Source organism: Phodopus roborovskii, unplaced genomic scaffold (assembly GCF_943737965.1).
Source record: "Phodopus roborovskii unplaced genomic scaffold, PHOROB, whole genome shotgun sequence".
NCBI classification, from domain to species: domain Eukaryota; kingdom Metazoa; phylum Chordata; class Mammalia; order Rodentia; family Cricetidae; genus Phodopus; species Phodopus roborovskii.
This window is the reverse complement of record NW_026126625.1, coordinates 1,991,068-2,007,500: the sequence shown is the minus strand read 5'-3', so window position 1 is coordinate 2,007,500 and position 16,433 is coordinate 1,991,068.

Below are 16,433 nucleotides of genomic sequence, written 5' to 3'. Positions count from 1 at the left end.
CACTTCCCAGAGAGGCTGACTTTATTGTCTCTGTAAGAGCTTGTTTTCTCACACAGGCATGTTTGGCGGGCCAAAGGGCCTGTGGTTGTGTTTAGTCATGCCTTGTTGCTTTTATAAGAACTTTCACTGGCATCCCATCACCCAAGCCAAAGGCAGCTCACACTTCTACACAAGGCAAACACATGGCTCCCCTGGGGTCCGACGGCTTCTCCAGAGGGCTTTGAATGCCAGGCATCTTGGGTTCAAGCACTGGAATTCTCATTCAGTGGCACTGAGCATTCTGGTGAGTTATGCAACTATGCTCACTCCTTCCTTAGAGGCACTGGTGTGTGTGTGTGTGTGTGTGTGTGTGTGTGTGTGTGTGTGTGTGTGTGTGTGTGTGTGTGATGGCTCTGAACACAAACCAAATGGCAAAATACATGAAGCATAATTAGGTCAAAACCAAAACCATTACCTCTGGAATATGTTCTAATGCATGATTTCTTGTATCTTTCTTCATTCCGGGGCTTCAATGTCATGTCACTGGCAATAACAAAAAGAAAAAGAAAAATGTTTTCCTATAGTGCCATCATGTTCACTAGTAGTCCTTACCATCTATATCCACAGGAACATAAAACCAATGGCCTGACAGGAACTATGTATAGGAACAGAACAACAACCTTTCCATTTGACAAATGAGGGCACTGTAAGATAGAGAAGATATATAGCTTAATCCACAGAGCCACTGAACTGATATAACCCAGAAGATGTTCTTGGCTGGCTGCAAGCTATGCCTAACTAGGTACTGGGTATTTACTTACTCTATTTCTAGGAGCAGTTAGGTACAGCCTGATGAACTGTAGCTAGAATAAAAAGATAATGAGAAAGGAAACAGGACAAAATGGGGGTTGGTGGTTGTCACTTGGGTCTATGGTGACCTCCAGGCCATGACTGATGCTTATGATCATGTCTGGGTCCATGGTTCTACCATAGCCAGGGTCTGTATTGATGTCCATGGCCTATCTTGCTACCAAAGGCCACCTAGATGACCAGTATCTGGGCCACTGTCTGTGACCATGAGGGTGTCTGAAGGCCATGCTGCCACCCAGGACATCCTGATCTGAGAATGGCCTGTGCTGTCACCCAGGGTCATACAGTGAGTTTTATGTTGGTTATTTGTTGTTGATTTTCTTTCTTTATGCTTTAAACATTTGTTAAAATGTAAGTCAACAAAGTTGACAAAAGTATTATAGTTAATGTTGCCCTAAGAGAAATTCCTCATAAGAGCACAAATTATGTGGGACTCACACAGTTCATTTTGTTTATTGGTAGCTCTTATATTCAACTATGGGAGGATGTTTTTAATTATTTTCTGGGAAAATGTAAGGTGTTTCCAAATGGATAAATGCATATACCCAAACATATTGCACAAACAAATCCAAAGACATCTCCCAAATTTCTGCAAAAATAAAAACAAAAACTGGGGTCTCAGGCAATGTTCAGAGGGTAACATGCTTGATGCACAGGTTTTAACCCCCAGAACCTACATAAAAGCCTGGAGCTTTAGTGATCACCTTAAATCCCATCCTTGAGTCAAGTAAAAAAGCAGGCAGGCTCCAGGAGCTTCATAGCTAGCCAGTCTAGCCAAGACAGTGAGTTTCCAGTTCAGTAAGAGATTCTGCCTCAAAAAGCAAGTTGGAGAGTGGTATAAGATACCTGTAGCCTCCATGAATGTGTGTGTGTGTGTGTGCGCACGCGCACACACACACACACACACACACACACACACAACGCTAATCATTGCTTACTGGACATTTACACTCTTCCTTCCCTGCCCTGCATGTGTCATATGCACCATCACATTTAAAATTAATAACTCCACACAATTGTTATTGGCATTCTCATTTTCAACAAGGAATAGCATATTCTTGGAGACTGAGTCACTTCACCTGTGACATTGAAAGAGAATGGAACCAGAACTCAAGGAAACAGGAGTCTGTCTGTTTCTGTTGCAGGCATCAAGAGGGATCAGTCTGGCAGCACCATATCCAAAGCATACAAAGGCAATCTGCCCAACAAAGTCCAGACGAAGTTGCAAAGCTAGCTCCACAGAATGCATTCACTAATTCTCTCATTCTCCCCATTCTTTTCTTCTTACATCTGTTCCTTGATCAGCACTAACCCACCTATCTGGTGACAATGAAAAGCCCCAACCAAGACTCTTGCTCTTCTATGCCTGAGAGTACCTCATCCTCCTCTCCACCCTATGAACATCATGCCAAAAAATGAAGGTAAAAGCTTCTGGGTGTTGTTCTAAGTTGAAACACATCCCATGATACTAAAGACAAGTTAACACCTCACCCTCGGTTCTTCCATTGGGCCTTATTTGGGAATAAGGCCTTAGAATATTTAACCACATGAAGATGATGTCATTACTGTTGATTCACATCCAGTGTAAGTTGTTTTTTATACACAAAAGGAAAATTTGACATAGATATATTCAGAAGAAAGACAATCTGCCATGACACAGAAAAATATCTGGGAAGACAGAGGAACGGACAAAGAACACAGCAAGATTTCTGGGAAAACACCAGAGGAAAGGAAGAGATGACAAAGGATACTAGAAGGATAGCCTATTGGTTTCAGAAGGCGCACCCTGATTTCAGACTTTGAAGCTCCTAGACTATGAGTCAATACATTTCTCCTTTTTAAGCCACAGATTGTATGTTGCAGTAGCCCTGTGGAATAAATATAGGAGTGCCACAGTAACCCCACAAGTTCTCATCTCCCTCTCCCAAGCTCAGAACCATTGATGTATATTGCACTGGGGCAATAAAACTAAAGCAAACCTTTATATCTGCTGGTGTGTGTGTGTGTGTGTGTGTGTGTGTGTGTGTGTGTGTGTGTGTGTGTAAGAGGGTCTCAAGTTACCCAGATTGGTCCCTAACTTGCTATGTACTTGAGAACAATCTCAAACTCCTCATCTTGCCGCCTCCACCTCCCCAGTACTGAGATTATGGGTGTGTACCACCACACTAGTTTAAGATGTGCTGGGGATTGAACCCAGGGCTTTGTGCATGCTGGCCACCACTCTACCAACTGATCCACATTCCCAGCCCTCTGCTGTGGTTTAAATGTCTCTCCAAATCTCATGTTGGAACTTTTTCCTGGTGTAAGGTGTTTCTGTCACAAAGGATCCATCTGCATGAATGAAATAAGATCATCCTGGGAGCATCTGGCCCCTCACTCTTTTCTCTTTCATGCAGGTTCACTGGACTATCTCCCTTTCCATCATGGGATGATAATGTGTTCACCAGATTCATAAACCACACTCTTAGATGTCTAAGAAATAAAAATATTTCCTTTACAAGTTATCCATTTCTTTCCTTTATAAATTACAAAGCATATATTCCTTTATCGCAACACAAAATGGACAAGACAATAGCTCATCCATTCATTTCTTTTCCAAATTCTCCAAAGCCTAGTCTCATGACAGACAGCAAGCTGAGTGCTAGGGTCATAGCCATGGACCCTTTTGGGATACTCAGAAATTCAAGGGCAGTTAGATAGGGCCCATCTTCTTTTTAACTTGTGTGTGTGTGTGTGTGTGTGTGTGTGTGTGAGAGAGAGAGAGAGAGAGAGAGTTAGTGTGTTTGCATATATGTGCATGTTCATCTGTGTGTGGGTACACATATGAAAAGTGCCCATGTGTGCATGTGGAGAACAGAAGATGATCTCAGGTGTCAGCCTCAGGAACAGTCTATTTCTTTGAGACAGGATCCCCATGGCCTAAAACTCATCAGTCAGCACACACAGACTATCCAGAAAGCCCCAGAAATACTCCTGTTCCTACTTCCAGAGAGCTAAAGTTACAAGCACAGACCACCACACACATACTTAGGGAGTAACTCTTGGGCCATCACACTTTCAAGGCAAGCATTTTACTTACCCTCTTGGCTCCAGGCCCTGTTCTAAGAAGCTGGGCTGTTGGGCAAGGCACACACATAAAACAGAGGCCTTGTTAGCAGAACCTGAATGACCTAGAAGTCCAGAAGAGAACCTGAGACAGGGAACAACAGGGCTGCTGAAGACCTTCTTGCTGAAGTGCCTCTCTCAAAGCCAGGTCCAGCAGAAGAGCTAAAAGCATCAAGCTTCTAGAGAGATGACCTCTGGGAATACAACTAAGTCTAATGGCCTCTTTTCTTCTCCCATCTGTCTTGGAACAATCATCTGCAGTGGACTCTGGCAGCTCCCCCCACCCCCGACACCACCCCAAGGCCCACAAGAGGCTAAACAAAGACCATCATGAAGAAGCTTGGCAGAGGTGTCTCCAACTTGTCAACCATTCCAAAATTCTAATTGAAATCACCAATAAAGACCTGAAGTGCCAAAAAGGAACTTTCCTAAACTCTTCGTGATAAGAAACCAATTTATCAACCATGCTGAAGGAGATTATATCAGCTGTGGAGCCTCCACGGGATCAGACCAGACCCTCTGCAAGTGGGAGACAGTTGTGAAGCTTGGTCTGTATTGGGCCCCCAGCAGTGGGACCAGGATCCACTCCTGGGGCATAAGCTGGCTTTTGGCGCCCATTGCCTTTGGTTGGATGCCTTGCTCAACTTTAATTCAGAGGGGAGGGCCTTGATCTTGCCTCAACTTAATGCACCAGGCTTTGTTGACCCTTTGGGCGGAGTGGACAGAGGAGAGGTGGGAGGGAGAACTGGAGCTGGCATGTAAAATGAAATTTTAAAAAAAAAAATTACTGTATCTATCATCATTACAGATGATTTTTATAGTCTCACCCCCAAAAAAATAAAACCTCTAAATCATTATATTGTGAAAAAGAAATCAAAGAATTTACAGCCAAAAAAAAAAAAAGCCTACTTAAAAAAAAAAAGTAGATTAAAGGAAGGTGCAGGTTGTTAATTAACAAAAATGCTTTCTGGTCTGGTGTCTGAGCTATTTGACAGTTTCTTTGTTTCTGTTTTTGTTTTTTTTTTTTAATTATGAAATATTGTAGTGGTTTTAGGCTTATGGAAACAGTGAGCAGAAAGTGTGAAAGGTCTCTGTCTACCTCCTTTTATGCACTTGGCATCTTTTTTAGAGTTGGTAATCTATTGTGAGTCTACATTTCATGAAAAAATCACATTGCACCTAATTTTATGTTTGCAATTGTATATTCCATTTCATAAAAGAGACCTTCAGATACGCCCCACCTGTGGTAATTTGAATGTAACTAACCCCTTAATTAATAGAGAATGGAGTGGGTGTTATGAATACGGCTCGAGGGGGACTTTGGAAGGGTCCCACAGTGGGTGAGGGACAAATATGCCATCAGGCAGAACTTACATGGGAAGGAAGTTTTATTAGGGAAGAGAATGGAGTGGAGAAAGAGAGAGAGAGAGAGAGAGAGAGAGAGAGAGAGAGAGAGAGAGAGAGAGAGAGAGAGATCTGTCTGCTCCTCAGAAAAATGGTGGAGACAGCGGGAGTGGGCAGAGCTTGTCTCTTAAAGGGACCTTTGCACACAGCCAGGTTACTGCAGGCCTGCCATGCCCGCAGGGGTGTCCCTCTGCTAGGTCCCAAAGGGTTTCAGCCAGGTATGCCTGGATTACAACAGTGAGTGTGGCCTTGTTGGAGGGTGTATGTCACTATGGGGCAGGATTTGAGGTATCCTATGCTCAGGATCACCCCTAAGTAGACTTCCTGTTGCCTGCAAGATGTAGGACTCTCAGCCACTTCTTCAGCACCATGTCTGCCTGCATACCACTATGCTCTCCACGATGATGATGGACTGGACCTCTGAAACTGTAAGGGAGCCACCCCAATGAAATGTTTTCTTTAAAAGAGTTGCCATGGTCATGGTGTCTCTTCACAGCAATGAAAACCCTAAGACACTACCACCACCAAAAAAAAAAAAAAAAAAAAAAAAAAAAAAACAACCACAACAACCAAAAAAAAAAAAAAAAAAAAACAGATTAATCCTTATGTTCCTTATGCTCCAGCCATCTCCCTTAACTTGGTGGGTTTGAACTTCATAGGGTGGGTATTTTCAAGTTAATGGCCAACTACCTTCAAGAGGCTGGGGAATTCACATGGTCCCTGATCAATAGGTTACACTGAATCTTCCCAACACCATCCTACCATCATATCCCTCTGTTGATAGATAGCTGCAGGGTCTGGGCTTTGGGCCTCCATGTTTCTCTAGCCCAGGGCTGACCATGAGTTTACCCAACCTAGCTCACCTCTCCAGACAGGAGTGTAACTTTACCCAAGAGCTGATCTGAGATCCACCTGACCATCTAGAATTCAAAGCCCCAACACATACCAGTTACTTTTTAATTCAGCAACAGCAAAATCTGACCTAAGTAGGCAAGTTCTTATTTACCTTTATTGATCCCATGGCATGTGACTTATTTGGACATCCTGCTCTAGGACCCTGAAACTGCCTCCCCTACATGTATTGTTATTATATTTCCCAAGCCTGCAAAGCTCTGGATTCTGAAATATATCTGGCCCATAGGATTGTCAAAAGAATAAAAATGACATTCACATACACAGCTCAGAAATTCACAGAGGGCCAGCAATTTTAAGTCGTGGAGGTGTTGGCTGTAGGTGTTATTATCGTCAGTGGATCTGGTTAGAAATCCAACCATCAGGACAAGAAACATGGATACCTAAGTACCGAGTCCATTTGACATAACGACCTGAGTGCCAAAGTTATGTGCTAAGCAAGAATAGGTACTGACCCAAATACTGTGCTCATCCATTAGGGCTACCTTCTCTGACTCCATATTGATGAGGCCCAGTGGCTTTCAAGAGCAGTGGGAACTTCTCCTACTATCTCTTTGATTAACCAGGCAAGGTTCTCTGGGCGGGCCCTGGTTGCTCTTCTCTAAGAAATGGGGAATAATACCTGGTCCTGATTTGTTTCAAAATTCAAGTGGTAAAGTTTCAAGTGTGGCTTCATTTGAACAAAAATTTCCTGTTAGGGTAACCAACTTCAAATTCGATGGATTAAGATAGAACTTAACCCATTATGGCCGAGAGGCTTAAAATAAAGGCAAATTTGGGCAGAAGAGATGACATAAAGACATGGTGATGAAAACAAGCAACAGCAAGCATCAGAGCAACAAAGACTGGCATCACCAGTTGAGACTATAGCTTTCTGTCTGAATGTCACACATGCAATAATACTTAATTTGCTGTAACTGGCAGCCCCACCAGACTAATTAATAATAGGTTTGCCTATGTTCAACTTGCTCCACCCACTGTCACTGTTCATCATATGACAACACAAGCCACATATCATCCAGGTATCATGGTGTCTTAAAGCATGGCATCTTACAGTCAACTTAGCAAGTCAAGCTTGAAGATAGCTACATCCAGTTTCACAATTATGCCTGTTCTCTAGAGAAATCAACTTTTCATAAGGATGCCAACAGAGCTGGAGAGGAAGTTCTGTTGGCAAACTGCTAGTCTCACATTGACAAGGACTTGAATTCAATCCCCAGAGCCCACATAAGAAGGTCAGATTTGATGGCAGTCATTTGTAATTCCTACTTTGGAGGGATCATTTCAGGTGGATTCATGACTCAACAGCCAGCCTAGACTAATTGGCTGAGCAACAAGCCAATAAAAGACCTTGTCTCAAAAAAGAGAAAGTGGTTGGCACCCAAGGTTTATGTCTGGCTTCTTCACTCACTCACTCCCTCTGTCCCTCCCTTCCTCTCTTACCTCCTCCCTCTCTCTCACTCTCTCTCCCTCTTTCTCTCTCTCTGACACACACACTTACACACAAATACAAACACCCAAAGAATGCCAACTTGAGACACAACAAAACACTTCTAGGAGTTTGTGCTGTTATCTGAGGAACTATTCTACTAACAAGTCAACAGGTTTAAATTTCACCTCCTGTCTCTGTCCATCTGTCAACACATTTCAAATGCACTGAGGAGTATTTCCCAAGCTGCTCCACCCACAGTAATCATAATGGCTAACACTCACTGAGACCTGCTTTGTGCCAGGCACTGAGCTGTATACTTAGAGATGCCACATAACTCAGAACTCCCTGAGGGTCTGGGAAGCAGGAAGTCTGACCTGAGAACATCACTCAGACAGATGCTGAGAACCAAAGCCAGCAAAGGACTGAGTCTCCACTTGTGGCAATGTAGTAAGCCTGTTGCTGGTGTAGCTTAAATATGCAAAACAAGTGGATAATGGTGGGATCGGATGCAGGAAACAAGCATCAAACTAAGTATAAGTTAGTGTCAACTCTAGAATATTGTAAGTGCCTCGAAATGCAAAGCATGTTACCAGTTGACTTTGTAGCCCTGTAGTTGCTCCTGTTCTTGGTGTCCATAGAAGATGGGAGAAGAGAGGAAGGGAAAAAAGCAAGTAAAGTAAGGAAGGAAACCAGGGGAGAACAAAGAGGAAAGAAGAAAGGAGGGAATCAGCTTGTGCTACTGTCCTATTGTAGCCTCAAGCAAAATGATGGGGTTTGGAGTTATCAGGACAGAGCTGAGGGTAGCACTTCCAGAAACAAAGACCAAGGGTGGACATCAGAAAGACCAGATAATGCCTGGATCCCAGAGAAAGGCTCAAGAAAGGCCACATTGCCACATACTCAGAGAACAGGAGGGGCACTCAGAGAACAGCCTGGTACATAGCCATGGACTCTTCCACTTTATACCAGGGTGGGAACACAAGATGAACTCTGACAGTGCCCCTCCTGTTAGAATCCCCAGGACTGGCAGTATGAGAAGATGGGTGCCCACACATCTGGACACATTCCTTTGTGTGGCTTCTCTCTAGAGCTTGGATCAGCAAGTCTTAAGTATCCCATGACATGGATCAAGTTTTAACCTTTCCTGCTAATTAGTGAAAGAAATGATTACACACACACACACACACACACACACACACACACACACACGGCCCTGGATGTAACTTTCCAGCACCAGCTGTCTTTCCCCCAGAGGAGGGTTGTGTGCCTTCCATAGTACTTCATTGCTTTCCCACCCCCTTGCCATAAGCATGCACTCTGTTCCCTAAGAGGAGCACACTATTTTTCTCTGCCGTGATTCTCTGAAGCTGAGCACCATGTTCAGATCACTGTTTTTTTTGCCCATTACAAGTAGGGGCAAGACATCAGAAAAGGGTATCTCAGAGCTGGGGAGGTGGCTCAGTTCTGCAATGGGTTTGCTGTACATGAAATGTGAGGACCTGACTTTGGATTCCCAGCACCCAGGCACACAGCTGTAAGAGTAATGTGCATCTCTAATGCCGGTGTTGAGGGGCAAGGGCAGAAACAGGCAGGTTCCTGGGGCTTGCTAGTCAGCCAGTATAGCTGAATTGGCAAGCTCCAGATTCAGTGAGAGACTCTCAAAAATTAAGGGAAGGGCATTACTGAGGAAGACAGCCAACATTGACCTTTGGATTCCATACACAAATACATGGTTGTGTGTGCACTTGCAATACATTGTACACACCCCACATGAACATGAACAATAACACACACACACACACACACACACACACACTCATACCTTTACAGAGTCTATCTGCTTGGTCCTGGGCTATCAGAATATCTTGGGGACGGTAAGGAGACAGGCTTGATCATAAGCAGTAAAGGGATCATCTAAAGCACCAGGAGCTATACAGTCCCCAGGCTATATCATCTGTCTTTCCTACCATGTTCTGAAGCTGGCTGTCACAACTAGGAAAAACACATCCCTCAAAAAAAAAAAAACAGAAAACAAAAACAAAAAAAAAAAAACAGTCATTCTCTTAAACACCCCCCACCCACAAGTTTCCTGTGGGAATTCTGGGTGCCTTGAGGCTGTGTTTTCATTACCTTGGCAACTGTATAGATTAACTCACTAAATCCTCAGAGAAGAATTTGACATTTTTTTTTTCAAGATAAAAGCTTTGCCTCAAGAGCCCCAGCTGAGTCTAGAGCTTAGGTTTCCTGGAGTAAGAAGAATCCTCCATTTGTCACAGACCAAACCAAGCAAGTATCAGAACTCCCAAGTCACCCCCACCCCTCCCTCTTTGGCGGGAACAGAGTGAGACCTGAGATGAAGTTATCAGGATTTATTTCTATAAAAAGGCTAGAAAACTATCGGCCGCCCTGGGCTGATGAGTAGAATCTGTTGGCAATGCAAGCTGTGCTCTTTACAGAGCTAGCTGGGCTTGTGGCCTTTGGGGCTTGCCTGTCAGAGCTCCAGGTCCCAGCTGAGACTGCAAAAGCTTTGGGCTTTATCTTCCATTAAGCAGTGATCAAAGAACAAAGATTGTGAATGGCAGCATGCTCCCGGGGAACACAATGATGTCAGAGCTGGCATGCCTGGCTTTTGGCAGGCCCTGTCATCTTGGTCCTGGGGCTCAGAGCTGCCATTTGCCCTGAAGGCTCTCAGTACCTGAAGCTAGCCTCCTGACTGTGTCTCAGACCGTGCTGGTCCAACCTTTCCAGTGCCCTCCTCAGGGACTTTCTCACACCTGCTCCCGGCATGTTTTATTCACTGTTCTTGATCTCAAAGATGATACCATGGTTAAGACTGCTGAGCACTTGTCAGTTCTTTTCTGTCCTATGTCCTCCTCAGAGCTACATAGTTCCTTCTCTGAACTCTTCCATATGCATAGTGACAGATTCCCAAATAATAGATGTCCCAAGTTCAAGTTAATGGGGGTGACTTTAAATAGACAGATAAGAGTTGAGCCTGCCTAGGTATATCTTTAGCAGAGCCCAAGTTTGCTAAGGAAGATATTTTCAGTAACCAAGAGTCAAAGATATCATGACATTAAGGTACCCACACGACTGAAGCCAAAATTCTGCCAGCCACAGCCTACAGCACTAAGACATGTGTAACAATTAGCTGTTTGCAACCAGGACACCCAAGGATGCAGCTGTTGCCCTGTGTAATGCTGGACAATCCCCTAAAGAGCTGAAGCCACAGCACAACACTACCCAAGAGCCACAAATAGTCCCTGAATGAGTGAATGTCCATGCAGCATAAATAAGCCAGTATCCTATGCCTTCCTGCTAATTTTTCCATTTTAAAGCGTATTTTTCCATGTCTCACAAAGTTTAACTACCTATGTGTCAAGCAGCCAGCAGGACAAGTCTTGCAGTGAGAAGCATCTTCTTCAGTAAAAGATGTTGAGTGTAGCCACAAAGGTCCAGAGTATCCTGTGTTCTCCCTGAGCAGAGGGAGTCAGCCCCAGCTCTCCTACTTTGGGCCACTATCTTCCCAACAGCCCAGAACATCAAACCACTCCCTACTTCTCTCACATCTTCAAATGGGTGCAGTGTCTTTCAAAAATGTCCCCCTTGGTTAGGCTGAACAGAGTTTCTGATAATTCCTTGACTTTCTGTTCCCTCTTATAGGCTACAGATGAGACTCTGTAGAGGTGGAAGGCAAAAAGGAACACATTGCTTTTGGCCACATGTACCTGCTGCAGATCTTTAGCCTCTGCTCCCCACATCCACCTTCCCCAGCAGATTCTCAGGCATCCACACACACTGGGACCTGGATATGTGTTCAGCTCTGTGAAAAAAGCACTTGGTTTATGCAGCACATCTTCATCTCCAAGATCTGAAGCAAGAGGATTTGGATAACTAACTCAGTGTGGTAAAATGCCTGCTCTCGGCCACACAAACATGGGGACCTGAGGCTGATCCCTATCACCATATAAAACTCCAGATGTGGTTATATGAGCTCACCATCCCAGATCAGGGAAGCAGAGACAGGAAGATCCTTGGAGTTCATTGGGCAGCCAGCCTAGCCTAATTGAGGAGGCACAGGTCTCCGAAAGAGATCCTGTCTCGAGAAACAGCTCGAGAAACAGGTAGACAGCTCCTGAGGAATAGCATCTGAGTTGGTCTCTGCTCTCCATATATTTGTGTTAGCATATACATGAACACACACACATGCACACAACATGCACATCACAATATGCACACTCAAAATACACATACACACGTATGCACATATGTGCACATGTACACAGAGAGAGTGAGAGAAGAGAGAGAGAGAGAGAGAGAGAGAGAGAGAGAGAGAAGGGACCAGTTTTATTCTTTGGGGTTCCAACTTATGAACATATGACTCCTGCCTGATATCATCTTCCCTTTCCCATCACCTGCCTGGGAACTTCAAGCTCCAGCCTAAAGATGACAGGCAACTTTTCAGACATTACTAAGCCAACCACCATGGTCGCATAAACCAATATCCCCATGGGGAGGGGGGGGGAAATGAGCCACATCTTTATTCAGACTTTTCAATGAATCTGGCATGATACAAGAGAAGGAATTTAAAGACAAAACCTTTTTGAGAAGGGATAGGCAGAAATGATGACAGATGTATAAAAAATACCCATGGATTGCAGCCTGTAGTAAGAACTAGGTAAGCCTCAGATTGAAGTGGCCAAAGTATTTCTAAAGATGAAAGAAATGTTTGTAAAACTGTGCTGACAAATATGGAATACTATGCCTGTTTTGTGATTATACTTATTGACATCACTACTAAGTAATTACAATGACAAATATCGCTACATTTCGGGGATCAGAGCAGAAAGGGAGTAGAAAGATTGTAAGAACTAGAGGACCAGGGAGTTTGCTGTGGGGTTATCTCTGCTAAAATTGTCAGAAGCTCTACCCATAAAGTCTCACCAACATGGCTGCCTAAAGATGAGCTGAACAAGGGCAGCAACAATAGGCATGCCAATACGAATGGGAGAAAAACCACGAGCCCTCAATGCTAGACAAAGAATTACTGCCAACTAAGGCATGCTGAGAGCAGGAGAAAACCTTCCCCAGGCAAGAGCACACCAAGTGATTGTCCAATACCAAACGTTCAGCCCTGAAAACATACATTCAAGTGACATTAATTCTGATCAAGTTGTATTTATGTACTTATGAGTATACATAAAGTATGTAATAATTAATGAAAAAGGAGACCATGAACTTAAAAGAGAGCAAGGAGAGGGTTATGGGAGACTTTGAAGGCAGGAGAGGGAAGGGGAAAATTATATAATTCTATATTACAACCTCAAAAATAAAAGAAATAATTTTTAAATAATATCAATATATTCCAAAAGAAAATGTCTAATTCTTTCAGAATAGGAACATAACATCTGGAAGGCATATTTCTATATGAAACTGTGTATATATCAATCTTACCAGAATCTCTCCTCTGCCTGAGATAATCAGACTTTATTCTCTGGCCGTCTCACACATGTTCCTAGGCCTCTGCTTGCATCAGAGCATCTGCATAGATTATCTATCTCCTTCCTGCTTCTCTTGAAACACTGGGAAATGAAATTAAGTCACTTTTCCAGAATTGGAATCAATAACCAGATCCCACTGTCACCTCCTGAGCCAAATAATCATGGCCCTAACATACTTATCCTCCTCAGACTCCAGGAACCAGCCATGTATCCTTGCTTCCTTCCACCCTGAGATGGACCCTCTATCTCACGTCTTTTACTTCTGCTTGATTCTCTGCCTGCTCCTCCATCTACACCACTTCTACAAATGCAGCCTTCACATCAAGATGTTAGTATTCCCCTCCCTGCAACATTTTGCTATCTTTTTGGGGGGTGGATCGCCTAGAATAACTTCTTTTTCTATACCGATCTCAAAAATCCAGTGCTGTTTTTGCAGCCACAGGATGGAGTAGCCTAGAGCAGTCAGCTTCTAGAAGCACGGATGTGGCTGTTCAGTCCTGATAGAGATATCTGGTCCAGTCCCCATCCAAATCCAGCCATGGAGGTCAAGGTTGTGCTGCATGGTTAAATCCCACCTTCATCGTGGCCCCAATGTTGCAATGCCTGAAAGACCACCACCCCTGGTCTCTAAACTCATTGATCTGAAAAAAAAACCTTAATCTCAAGGATGTATCTGTGCCTTTAGAAACCAAATAGGTGAGACTCAAAATGACAAATGTTGCATGTTTTCTTCCCTACATGTAAACAGAGAAGAAAACAATGAAGGTATGTAGTATTATGTTTTACTCTTTCATGTTTTTTGTTTTGTTTTGTTGTCCTTTTGGGGGGACTGTAAATGGAGTTCTTAATTGGTCTAAGTAATAAAAACCCAGAGTCAGATAAAGAGGAAAATGCTGAGAGATCAAAGAGAAGGAGCAAACCATGGCACACCTTACCTCCTTAGTGTTTCAGCAAAGAGCAGTTTCCTGTTTCTTCCTGCTTATATCCTGTTTCTGCCCAGCTACATCACTTCCTGTCTGTCTGTACAGACCTCTAGACCTTTATAGTTCACTAATGGCAAGTTACATTCTCTGACCTTCAGACAGGCTTTATTTGTACAAGCAAGATATCACCACAGGGGCCCACCAGCCAGCTCCCAAATATATCACACATGGAGGTTTATTCTTACTTATGAATGCATGGTCTTAGCTTGGCTTGTTTCTTGCTGGCTTTTCTTAATCAAAATTATCCCATCTACCTTTCGCCTCTTTCTTACTTCTGTATATCTTACTTTCACTCTTACTCCATGACTGGATGGCTGGCTGGGTGTGTGGCCCCTGATGGCCTCCTCTCCTGTTCTCTTGCTTCTCATTTTCTTTGTTTCTCCTGTTTATCCTCTCTGCCTGCCAACCCCACCTATCCTTGCTCCTGCCTAGCTTTTGGCCATTCAGCTCTTTATTAGACCATCAGGTGTTTTAGACAGCTTCACAGAGTTAAACAACGCAGCATAAACAAAAGTCACACACCTTAAAATAATATTCTACCACAAAGGTATAAGGGGGATGATGAGATGGGAGAAAGAAGTCACAATAGAGAGCGGTGAGCAAGAGAGGGTAAACATGTCAAAAAAGGACAAATGTTGACTGTGTTCTCTCAGATGTGGAATCTAGATTCAAATACAAAAGGATGGGGGAGGGCAAGGGGACAAATAAGAACAAGGTACAATTATATATCTCATTATGAACCACCTATTTTATATATTAACTAAAACTATTAATAAAGAACATGTTATAATCATATCTTTTTAATTAATTAATTAATTAATTTTTTATTTATTTCATATCCTGGTTGCAGTTTCCCCTCCCTCCTCTCCTCCCAGCCTCTTCTTTCCTCCACCCCACTCTATTCCTACCTCCCAATCCACTCCTCTGTTTCTGTTGAGGAAAGGGCGGGTCTCCCATGAGTATCAACAAAACATGGCATATCAAGTTACAATAAGACTAAGCACCTCCCCATGTATTGAGGCTGGGCAAGGAGATCCAGTATGAGGAACTGAGTCCCAAAGGCCTATAAAAGAGTCGAAGACAGCCCCTGCTCCCACTGTTCGGTGTCCCACACAAGGATCAAACCACATAACTGTAACACATATGCGGAGTACCTAGGTCAGTCCCAGGATCCCTGCTTGTCAGTAGAGCCTCTGTGAGCCCCTGTGAGCACAGGTTAGTTGATTTTGTGAGTTTTCTTGTGGTGCCCTGATCTCCTGGCTCCTTCAATCCTTTCTCCCTCTCTTCTGCATGATTCCCCCAAACTCCACCCAATGTTTGACTGTGGGTCTGCATCTGTTTCCATTAGTTTCTGGATGAAGCCTCTCTGATGACAATTGGGTTAGTCACTAATCTGGTCCCAGGAGATGACCAGTTCAGGCTATATATCTGCTATTGCTTAGAATCTTAACTGAGGTTATCCTTGTAGATTCCTGGGAGACTCCCTTGTGCCACATTTTCCCATGACCACAAAATGTCCCCCCTTCCAGTAATCTCTTTCAGAACTCCTCCCCCACTGCCCCCCCACAACCTGTTGGTTCATATTCCCATCCCAGCCTACCTTCAGTCTACTCACAAAACCTGTTATATTTCCCCTTCCTAGGAAGATCCAGGTATCCACCCATGAGGTCTCCTTGCTACCTAGTCTTTCTGGGTCTGTGGATTGTAGCATAGTTATCCTTCATTTTATAGCTAATATCCACTTATGAGTGATCATATATCATGATTGTCTTTCTGGGTCTGAGTTACCTCATTCAGGATGATTTTTTTTTCTAGTTCCATCCATTTCCTTCAAATTCTCCTTATTTTTAACAGCTAAGTCATAAATGTTCCACTTTGTAAATGTACCATTTACCCTTCCTCAGTTGAGAGACATCTAGGTTGTTTCCATGTTCTGGCTATTGCAAATAAAGTTTCTACGAACATCACTAAGAAAGTGTTCTTGTGGTATGATTGAGCATCCTTTGGGTATATGCCTAAGAGTAATATTGCTGAGTCTTGAGGTAAATTGATTCCCAGTTTTCTGAGAAACTGTCACACTGACTTCCAATGTAGCTGTACAAGTTTATACTCTTACCATCAAAAAAGAAGTGTTCCCCTTGCTCCACAACCTCTGCAGCATAAGTTGTCAACTTGTGTTTTTTATCTTAGCCATTCTGACATGTGTAAGATGGAATCTCAGAGTTTTGATTTACATTTCTCTGATGG